The sequence below is a fragment of the Macaca fascicularis genome, chromosome 3, assembly GCF_037993035.2.
Source record: "Macaca fascicularis isolate 582-1 chromosome 3, T2T-MFA8v1.1".
NCBI lineage: Eukaryota > Metazoa > Chordata > Mammalia > Primates > Cercopithecidae > Macaca > Macaca fascicularis.
In genome coordinates this window covers 11,223,953-11,237,139 of record NC_088377.1, presented here as the reverse complement: position 1 = coordinate 11,237,139, position 13,187 = coordinate 11,223,953, and the positions used below count along the sequence as shown (strand labels likewise).

General features: G+C 41.0%; 1 long non-coding RNA gene and 1 pseudogene across 2 annotated transcripts in view; both read right to left on the bottom strand.

Annotated features, from left to right (window-relative positions):
• Nucleotides 1-13,187, bottom strand: part of LOC107129073 (uncharacterized) — a 523,695-nt gene that overhangs the window by 351,597 nt on the left and 158,911 nt on the right. The window lies entirely within an intron of this gene.
• LOC123572203 (small ribosomal subunit protein uS10-like) lies at nt 28-732 on the bottom strand (annotated as a pseudogene).

Sequence of the window (13,187 nt, the reverse complement as noted above, 5' to 3'; positions counted from 1 at the left end):
CTCCTCCTCGTTACTCATAAAGGAAAATCTATTTACAGATTTTGCTTGCTCAGATGCAACAGCCCCTAGGATGGCCTTCTGACTTCAACTACCTCCTCCTTATCCCTGTCTTAGTCTGCTCCAGCTGCCATAGCAAATACCACAGACTCAATCGCTTAAACATCAGATATTTATCTTCTCACAGTTCTGGAGGTCAGAAGTCTAAGAGCAGGTTCCTGGTAATGGCTCTCTTTCTGGGTTGTAAATGGCAAGTCCTCACCATGTCCTCAGGCAACCTTTCCTCAGGGCCTGCCCACACAGACGGAGATCTCTGGTGTATCTTTTTCTTCTTTTCTTTTTTAAACTGGTAACCAATTTATTAAAATACTTAAGAATCTGCAATGGTGGCTTCAACCTCAAGCTCTCGCTCAATACTGCTGGAAGTCATCCACTCAACAATCTCAGAAGGGCTGTGCGAGTCAACGGGTGGCTTGTGGATTCTCATCTGGAAACGATCCCATGTCTTAGATGTTTTCTCCTTCACCTCAAGGAGTTTTCTTGTACTACTTCTCAAAGTCTTGGTAGGCATTCTAACTGGTCCTTTCACTTCAGGATTCTTTTCCTTTGCTCCTCTGATCAAGTCAGCACACATTTCTCTGGAGATTTTATGTGGCGGCTCATTAGTGTGATTCGAATTCAGCAAATCACCACCTCCAGCTCCATGGTTGTTTTTCTGGGATCTTTAAAAGCCATGGCTGTGGCACAGTTTCTTGACCGACTTGTTCATTGGCGAGAGTGAACAGTGGTGCAACAGGAACAAAAAGCTATTATTTTTTTCCCATAGATTATTAGGGAACAGGTGGTAGTAAGTTACATACGTTCTTCAGTGGTGATTTGCGAGATTATGATACACCCATCACCCAAGCGGTATACACTGCACTCAGTTTGTAGTCTCATCCCTCACCCCCTTCCCACCCTTTCCCCTTGAGTCCCCAAGGTCCATTGTGTCATTCTTACGCTTCTGCATCCTCATAGGTCAGCTCCCACTTATGAGTGAGAACATATGATGTTTGGTTTTCTACTCCTGAGTTACTTCACTTTTAGTCTATAATCTCACCCAGGTCACAGCGAATGCCACTAATTCATTCCTTTTTGTGGCTGAGTAATATTCTTTCTCTTCTTAGAAGGTCACCAATTCTATCAGAGTAGGACCCCACCCTTATGACCCATTAAACCTTAACCTCCTAAAAGCCCTACATTCAAACACAGGAAATCACAGCTTCAACACAGGAATTCTAAAGAACACAATTTGGTCCATAGCAACCCATACCCCAAATTCCCTCATAGAACAAAACACACTACCTGCATACAGAAGAAAAATGACTGTCCTTGAGTACTCTACAAATTAGTTTGTTTAGTGTTTTATTATAAAAGTTATTATTTGCAATCTATCTTACTATAATTGCACTATGTTCCATTATTATTTTTTGATAAGTAGAAATGCAACATGTTTGCACGTATGTGTTTTAATTAGTACCTTATGAAACTAGTAATAGCTGGCTATTTTTACCTAAATATGTCCATTTTGTAGAGTTAAATCTATGTATGTGTGTAGTTTATCTTTATACATTGATCAACCAGATAAACTTGTAAGTTAACTTTTATTTGCTATGTGCATTATTCGTTCCACAAAATTCTAACAAAAAAGGTTAAAAACAACCCACATGATTATGTAAACATCAAACTATACTTTATGAAACTACAGAAGTTTCACTGTTGCCATCAATCTGTGAGTCACAGCAGGAAAGTGAATTAATGGGCTGATAAGGGTCCATTTCACCTGCTTTTGAAGGAACCACACCTCTCCTCTTTCATGAATTATTAAAATCGAGAGTCAAAAGTTGCCATTCTGGAAATGGATGGATGCTGTTAGCTGTCATGTGACAAGTGAGGTTTTATTTATTTTTAACTCACAGTTCCCTCTCACATACATACTGAGAGACAGAAGAAAATGCTGGGAATCATTAAACACAACTGGTTTTATGGTGTCTAACTACATCTTCAATGTTTATTAAGACTAAAATTTAATCTTTAATCTCAATTATATTACACATCATGAATAATGTGGACCTGTATTCCAGCTCCTCATTTCTTATGAAGTCAGTCTACAAAATAATCAGATTAATTTATAGAAATTACCCAGGAAAAATGGTCTGATGACTATGGTTACAGCTCACTTGCTTAACTTATTCAGTGTTAAGCTTAATTTCCACAAGAGGTTGGAGCTACTAAGAGTTGTTTGTTAAGAAGCTGTGAAAAGAGCATACTTAGGTGTTTCCACACCAAACCAGACTGTGAGCTCCAGAAATGGGCATGAGAGGCCTTACAAGACTCTCCTCCTTTATGGCCATTTCCTAAAGCAAATATCGAAAGCCTGCATTACCCATGAGTTGAACCATCCTATGCCTACAAAATGGCCACTCAGAAGGATTACATAAAAGTTGCCATTCCTTTCTAATAGAAATGAGTTTGTGCACTGAAAGTCAGCAATTCATCCCCATTATATCCCAGAGGACTAATTTCTGCAGCTAGAGAACTGGAAAACCTCAGCATTTTTCAGGGAGTCCAGAAATGCTATCCTATAGCTCTCCCTGCACCATCCTATCCTCCTCCTTGCCCACAGCCACTGATGAGTCAGTGATAAGACTCTGTCTTCACCTCAACTTGGATTTCATTTTTACTTTCCACTCCCTTAGACTTGATGTTCTAGAACATTCCTTGCTTTTCTTTTTCTTTTCTTTCTTTTTTTTTTTTTTTTTTTTTTTGAGAAGGAGTCTCACTTTGTCTCCCAGGCTGGAGTGCAGTGGCACAATCTCGGCTCACTGCAAGCTCCGCCTCCCAGGTTCACGCCATTCTCCTGCCTCAGCCTCCCGAGTAGCTGGGACTACAGGCACCCGCCACCACGCCCGGCTAATTTTTTGTATTTCTAGTAGAGACGGGGTTTCACCGTGTTAGCCAGGATGGTCTCGATCTCCTGACCTCGTGATCCGCCCGCCTCGGCCTCCCAAAGTGCTGGGATTACAGGCGTGAGTCACCGCGCCTGGCCCATTCCTTGCTTTTCAGACTACCTTCAGCTTGATCCAAGATTCAAACACCAGTTTCCCTGGTGTTTTTTAGAGACAGGGTCTCTCTATGTTGCCCAGGCTGGACTTGAACCCTAGGCCCAAGCAATCATTCCACCTAAGCTTCCCAAGTAGCTGGGACTACTGGTGACTCCATGCATTCTGAAGAGGAAACTAGCATCCTCCCCACACAGCCCATTTTCAGTCCTATTACAGTTCTACCTTTTTTATAAATGATAAACTGATAACGGCTTCAAGAAACAAGTAAACTTTGAAAGATTGCAAAGGAACCCTTTCCCTTCACCCTCCTCCATTTCCCCTCCATATATTCACCTTATTTTCCAGAGCCTGCTCTCCTCAACTACCTCACTCCAATATACCACATGTTGACTTCTGAAGAAAGCCAATGTGTGGAAGCCAATGTGTGGTAAATTGCTCATTGCTAATTAAAGTGTATTTAATTTTGCAGAGTAACAATTATAAGCAGTATTTCACACATTCTTAGCAGTCAGAGAAGCCTTCCTGCAAATGACCACCACTCTTCTCTCTGCCTCTTTTTCCCCTCCTCTCCCACCCACGCACACATCCCTTTCTGTTTATAGAATTCATAAAAGCATATAGCAAGCTGAATCTAAAAAGTCCCTGGTCCCTGCTAAAGAAGTGTGTTATAAAGAGTGGAAGAAACAGCCAAAGAAGCTATTACCAGTGAAAAGGGAGACCTCAAACCTTAATATTGTTTCCCATTTCTTTGCTCAACCCGTTGGAAGAGATTTTATGGGTTTTGTTTTTCCAGTACGGTTGGCTCTTGCAGAACATAGATATTAACTATGCAGGTTCATTTATATACAGACTCTTTTTTAGTAAAAGTTATACCGAGTGTGCCTCCTCTCCTGACTCCCCTTACACCTCCTCCATTTCTGCTGCCTCTGCCATTCTTGAGACAGCAAGGTCAACCCCTCCACTTCCTCCTCATCAGCCTACTCGACATAAACATGATGAAGATGAAGACCTTTATGATGATCCACTTCCACTCAATGAATAGTAAATGTATTTCATCCACCTTTTCCTTAATAACATTTTTTCTGTAGCTTACTTTATTGTGAGAATGCGGTATATAATATATGTGTGTGTGTGTATATGTTTGTGTATATATATACACACATATATATAAAACATACAAAATATGTGCTAATTGACTGTCTGTGTTATCAGCAAGGCTTCCAGCCAACAGTAGGCTATTGGTTACGTTTTTGAAGAGCAGGCTATTGGTTAAGTTATACATGGATTTTCAACTGCATGGTGGGGGTCAGCATCCCTAACCACCACATTGTTCAAGGATCAACTATAATTTCTTTGCTGTGCCCAAATTTGAGAGGTACTTAAAACTGCTGATAGAATTTTTCCTGTGTAAAAATAGGTGGCATTTGTCTGAGAAAACCCAAACCTGGGAAAGCACAGATTCAATCTGAATTCCAAAACGGTGTGCTTTCCCATCTGTACACTGAAAGATTTCCCTGTAATTTCATTTGCTGGTGCCTGCACATTTTTCAAAGTAAACTTGAGGAAGGAAGAGAACACTTGTCCTTGAGAAGTTTACAGCAACAGAAGCACCAGAATAGAAACTTTAGATAACTTAGAAAAATTAAACACCTCTAAACAGCACCCCAAAAAGGTTAACCATCTTTAAGAGTTAAAGTTTTTAAGAACAAAGGCCAGAGGTACATGAACCTTCCCTGACTCACCTGGGCTTTGGCAGGAAATAAGCAAAGTGCTGATGCCCGACGTAGCCATGACCTGGGGAAGGTATTGTTTCACATGATCCTGTTCCTGAGTGCTTAGGCAAGGCTCGACCAGCCTGAGTCTCACTCTGGTTCCCACCACACCTTGTTTATTATGTCACAAAACTTTCATGAAGTTAAGCCAGGCATAACGGGGCTCATCTGACTACAGCTATAAGCCTCCAGAAGAGCGCTGGCACTAAGACAGACATTTGTCGAAGGGTGACTACCTCTCTCCTTGCCATTCAATTATGTCCTGTTTATTATGAATTTTATTTGATTCCTCCATCAGAATTTCCTTTCCAATTATGGATAGTGAAAAGATATCTTATCAAACATCAGATCCAGGGCATTCGGACTTTCATGTGTCCAGAAGACAAACCCCTCGTGTTGCCTTTAAAATACCTCTTGGCCAGGCATGGTGGCTCACACCTGTAATCCCAGAGCTTTGGGAGGCAAAGGTGGGCAGATCACCTGAGGTCAGGAGTACAAGACCAGCCTGGCCAACTTGGTGAAACCCCATCTCTACTAAAAATACAAAAAGTAGTCAGGCATGGTGGCAGGTGCCTGTAATCCCAGCTACTCGGGAGGCTGAGGCAGGGAGAATCACTTGAACCCTGGAGGTGGAGGGTGCAGTGAGCCGAGATCACGCCATTACACTCCAGCCTGGGCAAGAAGAGTAAGACTCCATCTAAAATAAATAAATAAATAAAATACCTCTCAAATATCTCACCTTTGCCTATTTTTATTGTTTCAGGAGCTATGTATATAGTAATGCCACTCTCCAAAGACATCTTCAAAGATGTAGCATCATTAATTCAATGTTTTTTTTTTTCAAAAAAAAAAAAAACTTTCGAGTCAACATAACTTTTTCCCTGACCACTTTGTTCCTTGATGTTCTTACCTCTACCTGGTGTCAAACCTGTCTGTGAGCACAGTTAGATAGGGCTTCTCACTGTTCTCTGGGCGCATAAAATCCGTCTCCCTCCCTGTCTTCTGTCCCTCTCCCTATGCCTTTCTCGGGTTCTCCCTTTTCCTGCCTACCTCATCTCTACCCTTCCTCCTTCCAGAAGCTCTCAAATATAAATTGAGAAAGAAGAAAACTTCTCAAACAAAACTATACAAGCAAATCCATCCGGCATAGTATCTGTCACTGTATGAAAATCATTAGGTAAGTGTGACCTGAGAGAATTAAAGAAAATAAATAGTAGCAACTAGAAACCAATGCACCTGGTATAGCTAATAAATAAAGAAAATATGAGATTTTTAGTAGAAGGAGTTAAATAAGACCACTGAAAGTTGATGTGATAGGAACCACATCAGGACTACCCACCTTTAAAATAAACTAATCCTGCACTTTTGGAAATCAAAACTACAGCTGGCAGTATCCAGTTCACATCACTGTGCTGAGTGCCTACCGAAATGAGGTTTTGTGTTCCCATGTATATCGCAGCACCACGCACAACAGCAAAGATATGGAACTACCCTAAGTGTCCAGCAACAGATGAATGGATAAAGAAATGGTGGTATATGTACAAAGTGGAATACTAGGCCATTAAGAAGAATAAAATCCTGTCATTTGCAGTAACATGGATGGAACTGGAAGTCATTATGTTAAGTGAAATAACCCAGGCACAAAAAGACAAATATTGCATGTTCTCACTCATAGGTGGGAGCTAAGAAAAGGTGAGCACATGGAGGTAGAGAGTGGAATGATAGATACCAGAAACTGGGAAGGGTGTGTGGGTGGGAGGCGGGGGCATGAAGAGGGGTAGGTTAATGGGTACATACATACAGTTAGATGGAAGGAACAAGTGCTAGTGTTCCATAGCAGAGTAGGGTGACTATAGTTAACAATAGTATATTGCATATTTCAAAATAACTAGAAGGGAGAACTTAAAATGTTCCCAACACACAGAAATGAGAAATACTTGGGTGATGAATACACTAAAAACCCCGACTTGATCATTTCACATTTATGCATGTCATAAAATTGCACATGCACCCCCTAAATATGTACAAATATAATATATTGATAAAATAAAATGACTGCTATGTTACACACTGGGGTTGGAGGGCTAAATCAGAAGTGACCTCTGCCCCAAGGAGTGAATCAGACTAAGGATTCCCCTACAAGTTGGTCAGTGTGATGACAGGTGTGTAGGAAGAACAGAGGACTAGACTTCAATGTCCTGGGGACAGGGATGGGATCTGGCATATGTAAGAGGAAACAGCCAACCTCAGGTGTAAGCAGAGTAGAAGACAAGAAAGAAATAATCAGCAGAAGGTTTGCCGAGATATCACGGGGGGAGTATGTGAATAGAACAAAGGCCGGGGGAAGGTGTGGAAGGAAGAGTCTGGCCATGCAAGAAGCACGGAGCAGGTGAACTTTCACCTGCAGACTGTTCTAGAAAGCAGCACATCTGATGCATTCTTCACTCTCCTTGGTGATAACTTCCTCTATCCGAATGTAGAGGAGACTATGAGAAATGCTACCTAGGATGAAGTTCTGATTAACCAAGAAAAACCATCTCTGGGAGAGTCGAAGTAGCAGAAATACAGAAGAAAGCTTCTGCATCACCTTGGAGTTTCACAGCCAGACAGGAGAGTGAATTTGAAAAAAAACTAAAAAACAAGTCAGAAAAAAAAATTATGACCAGGCATGGTGGCTCACACTTGTAACCCCAGAACTTTGGGAGGCCGAGGCAGGCAGGCAGATCACTTGAGATCAGGAATTGGATACCAGCCTGGCCAACCATGGTGAAATGCCCCCTCTACTAAAAATACAAAAATTAGCTGGGTGTCGTGGCATGCACTTAGCTCCTCGGGAGGCTAAGGCATGAGAGTTGCTTGAACCTGGGAGGCAGAGGTTGCAGTGAGCTGAGATCACGCCACTGCACTCCAGCCTGAGCAAGAGTAAGACTCCCTCTCATTAAAAAAAATAAAATAAAATAAAATAAAATAAAATAAAATAAAAAACCTAAGGCCGAGTACGGTGGCTCATGCCTGTAATCCCAGCACTTTGGGAGGCCAAGGTGGGTAGATCACAAGGTCAGGAGATCAAGACCATTCTGGCTAACACAGTGAAACCCCGTCTCTACTAAAAATTAAAAAAAATTAGCCAGGCATGGTGGTGGGCACCTGTAATCCTAGCTACTCAGGAGGCTAAGGCAGGAGAATGGCATGAACCCAGGGGCGGAGCTTGCAGTGAGTAGAGATCATGCCACTGCATTCCAGCCTGGGTGACAGAGCAAGACTCTGTCTCAAAGAAAACCAAAAAAATTACATAGACTTCCATGGGCAAAGTCATGAGAAAAGAAGACAATTGAAGAGGAATTCAAGGCTCTAGAAAAGTAAAATTGGTTGTAGTGATCCAGTCAGAAATGATGCCTGTATGACTACTTAAAAACATCTTTCATTAAAAACATTTTAGAAATTATCAATAGAAAAAGTTATAAAAATGAGATTAAAATCACTCATAATTTCATTAACCAGAAATAATTTTTTCTGCAATAAATATAATTAAATTAGAAAATAGTATAAACAGTACATCCTACTTTTCTTTCACTTAATGTAAGAGTATCTGCCATCAATGTAGCTTTCTTTCAAAAATGTGACTTTTCAAAAAAATAACAGATCCTGGCGAGGTTGTGGAGAAAAGGGAAACTTATACACTGTTGTTGGTAAATTAAATTAGTTCAACCATTGTAGAAAGCAGTATGGCGATTCCGCAAAGAGCTAAAAGTGAAACTACCATTCAACCCAGAAACCCCATTACTGGGAATACACCCAGAGGAATATAAAGCATTCCACCATAAAGACACATGCATGCCAATGTTCACCGCAGCACTGTTCACAATAGCAAACATGGAATCAACCTAAATGCCCATCAATAACAGACTGGATAAAGAAAATGCATTACATATCCACCATGGAATATTATGCAGCCATAAAGAAGAATAAGATCAAGGATGGAGCCGGAGGCTATTATCCTTAGCAAACCAACACAGAAACAGAAAAGCAAATACTGCATGTTCCCACTTATAAGTGGGAGCTAAATGATAAGAACTTGTGAACACAGAGAAGGAAACAACAGACACTGGAGTCTACTTGATGGGGAGGGGATGAGGAGGAAGAGGAGCAGAAAAGATAACTATTGGGTACTGGGCTTAATACCTGGGTGACATAATAATATGTACAACAAATCCCCATGACACATGTTTACCTATGTAACAAACCTTCACATGTGCCCCCAAACCTAAAATAAAAATTAAAAAAAAAGAAAATGTGTCTTTTCATAGCTGTGAATGGTGTCCATTGAATGGATGTTAGACAATGATTTTAGCACTTCCTTATTGCTGGAAAGAGGTTATTAATAATTTATTGACATGATAAATAACACCATGATGAACATCTTCAAGACCTTTGCTATTCCTTCACAACAGGGTGGGCTCCTCCTTGGCTCCTATGTGAATATGGATTGCCGACGTTCTTACCTGGACTGCTGTGAAAATATTCCTGGCTAGCTAAGGCACTTGTCTACGGAAAATACTACAGAGCTTACTTTTCAGTTATCCTTGATAATAGAGGGAAAAGGAGATGAAAACAGGCGCTATTTCATCTACTTTTGGCTTGGCCTAAAAATGCATGGGAACAGTTCCAGAGAATTTCCAGACACCGTGGGTGGCTTTGAGGGGCTATTTTTACAATAACTAATTTTGTTCATTTTCCTTTGTGCCAATCAGAAATTCGGCCAATGGATCTTCCCCCACCCTCCTCATTCTAGTCTCTATAAAACATATTACTTTTTCTTTATACATACCACACACAGGGGAAGGGAGAAATACACAAGAGATAGAAATGCAACTAACTTTGTCCAGGCCCTGCAAGTTGTTCATGAAATTACAAAGGCAAGGGAAAGAATAAAAACACTGTTGGAAGAGAAGCCAGAACTCTGAGCTGAAGCATTGGCTTGTGTGTTACAGCAGAAGCCTGCATGTGGTCGATGGTTAGAGAAGACAGTAGCCATGGGGTCAAGAGGACAGATGGGCATGGGCAATCCAGGAAGCCAAGCCTGCTGTCAATGGCCTATGGAGAAGCTGAGACTCTTTTTGTCCACAGTTGAATAAATTTGCTGTTAGAAGAAACTCCTCTGAGGCAGCTTGAGGCCTTCATGAAAAATGCCGCCTAACCTCTAAGGAATAATGTCTATGATGGTTCTCACGAAATCTGCAATGAATTGTTGAGCATCCCTAAAGGCTGGTGTCCTGCACCGCCTGCCAAAGGTAAAGCCAGTGGACATGTGTATCTCAGAAATCTCAGAAACAGCTGATTCTTTAGAGCCTTGTTCAAATGAAAATACTCCCAGAGGTCTTGCAAATAGGCTGCATTGCTCACCACTCAGACGGGAGCCTTCCATGAGCAAAGGACAGACACAGCTTCACAATGGCTCCAGCTGCGAGGAACTGCATTTTTCTGAGAGCCAGATGTGTTTCTCCAGATAACACATTGTCCTCCCTACTGGAAGCTCCAGAGAACTCCAGGAGAAGAAGGAAGAAGAGGCTTTAAAAATATCTAGCCATGCAGTGAGTCACCAAGCAGCTCTTCACCTTGTTGTTCTCTTTCCCAATGTCAGTTAGGTCACCTCTGAACAGAAGAACACCCACTGGGGGCCCATGGAGGAGACAGTGTCCCGGGGAGCACAAGTAGGCTGCTGGCTGCAGCCAGGGAAGAGGAGGGCAGTGAAATGAACAGGCTCAAGTAGCAGCCTGCTCTTGGCAGGAGTTGCTGCTAATTTTCCTTGGCTGGCTCTGACTACCTGTCTGAAAGCAATGCAATGCAGGAAGGAAATTTTTCAAGAGATTAAACTATTATTGTTTCCTGTGTGGCTGTCTTCGCTGGTGTATGAAAAAAAAAAAAAAGGCTTTAAGGGCACTTGAAAAGAGATTTGTCTGAATAGCAGGGTAGTTGTGATTCATCCCCCACCTCCAGTCGGGATTTGGCCAATTTCCTCAGGAAAGTGGTTGATTAGGACCCATAGATTTATCCGTGGCCTAAATATAAGATGTCATAAAGGTGATTAATGGTAAGCTCACCATCAGAGGGAGTTAAGAATTTATAAAAGCTATTTTTAACGGGTTGGAAGGGGAAAACCTCATTTGTCCTGTTGCCAACATGTTTCAATAGTTAAAAACCTCTTTGTAGGCCCTGATAATTCATGCTACCAACTGTTAAAGGTCGTTGTATTTTCTGATTTTACAAGTTTGTTTGAAAAATTGATTCACTGTGTTTGGCTGTTTATATAAAAGCAATGAGGGGAAAGGAAAAGACCACGTTATTTCCACCACGATTAGCAATTGCTGCATGTGGTGACACTTTAGTACAAGAGCCTTGTTTCTTCTTTCCACCCTGCCTCAGGGGAGAAAAGGGGCCTTTCTGTTTATGCTCCTACCACATAAATGGCAATTGATAGAGGGTGTCCCGAGATAGTTTTCAGAGCCCAAAGAAAATTAACCTGAGGTTCCCAAATCAGGGAAAATTGCAGTAGTTCAAAAAATGGAAGATGGCACTGATGGCTCCTAGCAGTGTCTAGTGTCGTTCCTTTGGGTCTCATCACCCAGAGATGCTCCAAAATGTTACTTTATTCGGATGGTAATTCCATAAACAAAGCCTCCCTTTAAAACATGACATCTTCTTCCCAGTTACAATGTGTTTAAATCATCTTTGTTTATAGGAACATATCTGATCCACCTCTTCATAGGAAAGCTGAATTTCCTATAAAGCACCCACCAAATAAATTATCTAAAATGAGCATTTAACATTGGCAGAAGAATGTGGTCACACACTAATGAATAGTTGTTGAATACAAAAGGTTGCCACTGATGTCTAGATATTTGGATGTTTCATGGATGGCAGAAACATAAAGTCCATTCTTCAATGTGTATGGCATGGGGTGGGATGTGGGGAAGGGCTAATTATTGAAATATAATCAATTGCTATCAACAATTTTGAGTTACTGGCAAAAACAGATAAAATACTTTTTTTTTCTTTTTCTTTTCTTTTTTTTTTTTTTTTTTTTTAAAGAAACAGGGTTCTGCTCCACCTCCCAGGCTGGAGTGCAGTGGCGCAATCATCACTCACTGCAGCCTCAAACTCCTGGGCTCAAGTGATCCTTTCACCTTGGCCTCCCAAAGTGCTGAGATTACAGGCATGAGCCACCATGCTAGCCAAGGTAAGATTCTTGCAATACTTTGATTTATTTTTTTTTTATTCTTGCAATACTTTGATTTATTTCTTGCAATACTTTGATTTATTTTTATTTTGAAAGATGACCCCAATCAACATGATGCAGTACAGGGTATTCCTTGATTCATTCATAAATATTATAGGACATGCTAATGTGCCAAGTATACTCAGGGACTAGAGAGGCAAATATGAGTAAGATTTCAATGAGCTCCACAGGAAGCCTGGCAGATAAAGAAGGCTCTTACAACAGAGGGAGATAAGAGAGATGATAATATGTATATATGCACTCCTTCCCTGGGGGTCAGAGAGAGGTAAAATTTTTTCTCCTAGAGTGCCAAAAGTAGCAATAATAAGAGCAATAATAGCTAACTAGAAGCTTCTGTTTTAGGGCACAACACAAAAGCTCCAGGAATGGCTTTTTCTCAGATCTTATTGTCCTGAATTTACTCTGACCACCACACCTAGCTGCAAAGGAGGCAGGAAATGTAGTTTCTCTCTGAGCAGCCATTGCCACCTGCAGGACAGAGTTTCTATTACCAAAAAGAAGAAAGGAAAGACAACTCTAGGGAAGAAGGAGCAGTTTTTGCACATGTCATTTTAAACTACTGCGATGTAGGAGTCAAAAAGGAACCATAACATCAGAAAGTAGCCATTGGCACGACCGTTTCTGTTGAGCGTACAAGGCCACGTACTGAACAGCCTGCAATGAAAGGTAAGGCATTTTCTCATTATTTTGCATTAAAATTGTTCATAATCATATTTAATATTTTATAACAAATATTTATAATAATGTTTCATTTATTTTCTCATTAAAAAAGAGCAATACAAGCTGTATGAGTTTTGTTTAAAAAGTAGTAGAGAACCTAAGAGCAAGGAGAAGGAAAGGAGATGAGATAAGCGTTGAGTCCGCAGACTCATGGAAAAATAGCAAACGCAAGGAAGATCATCCCAAATCAGAGTTAGCTGCTGTGATGGGCTGCTTCCTCAGTCATCTGTGAGCCCTTCTAGAAGAGGTTGTGTTTTATTTATCTTTGCGTCCTGAGCACCCAGTAGGGCTCATTTC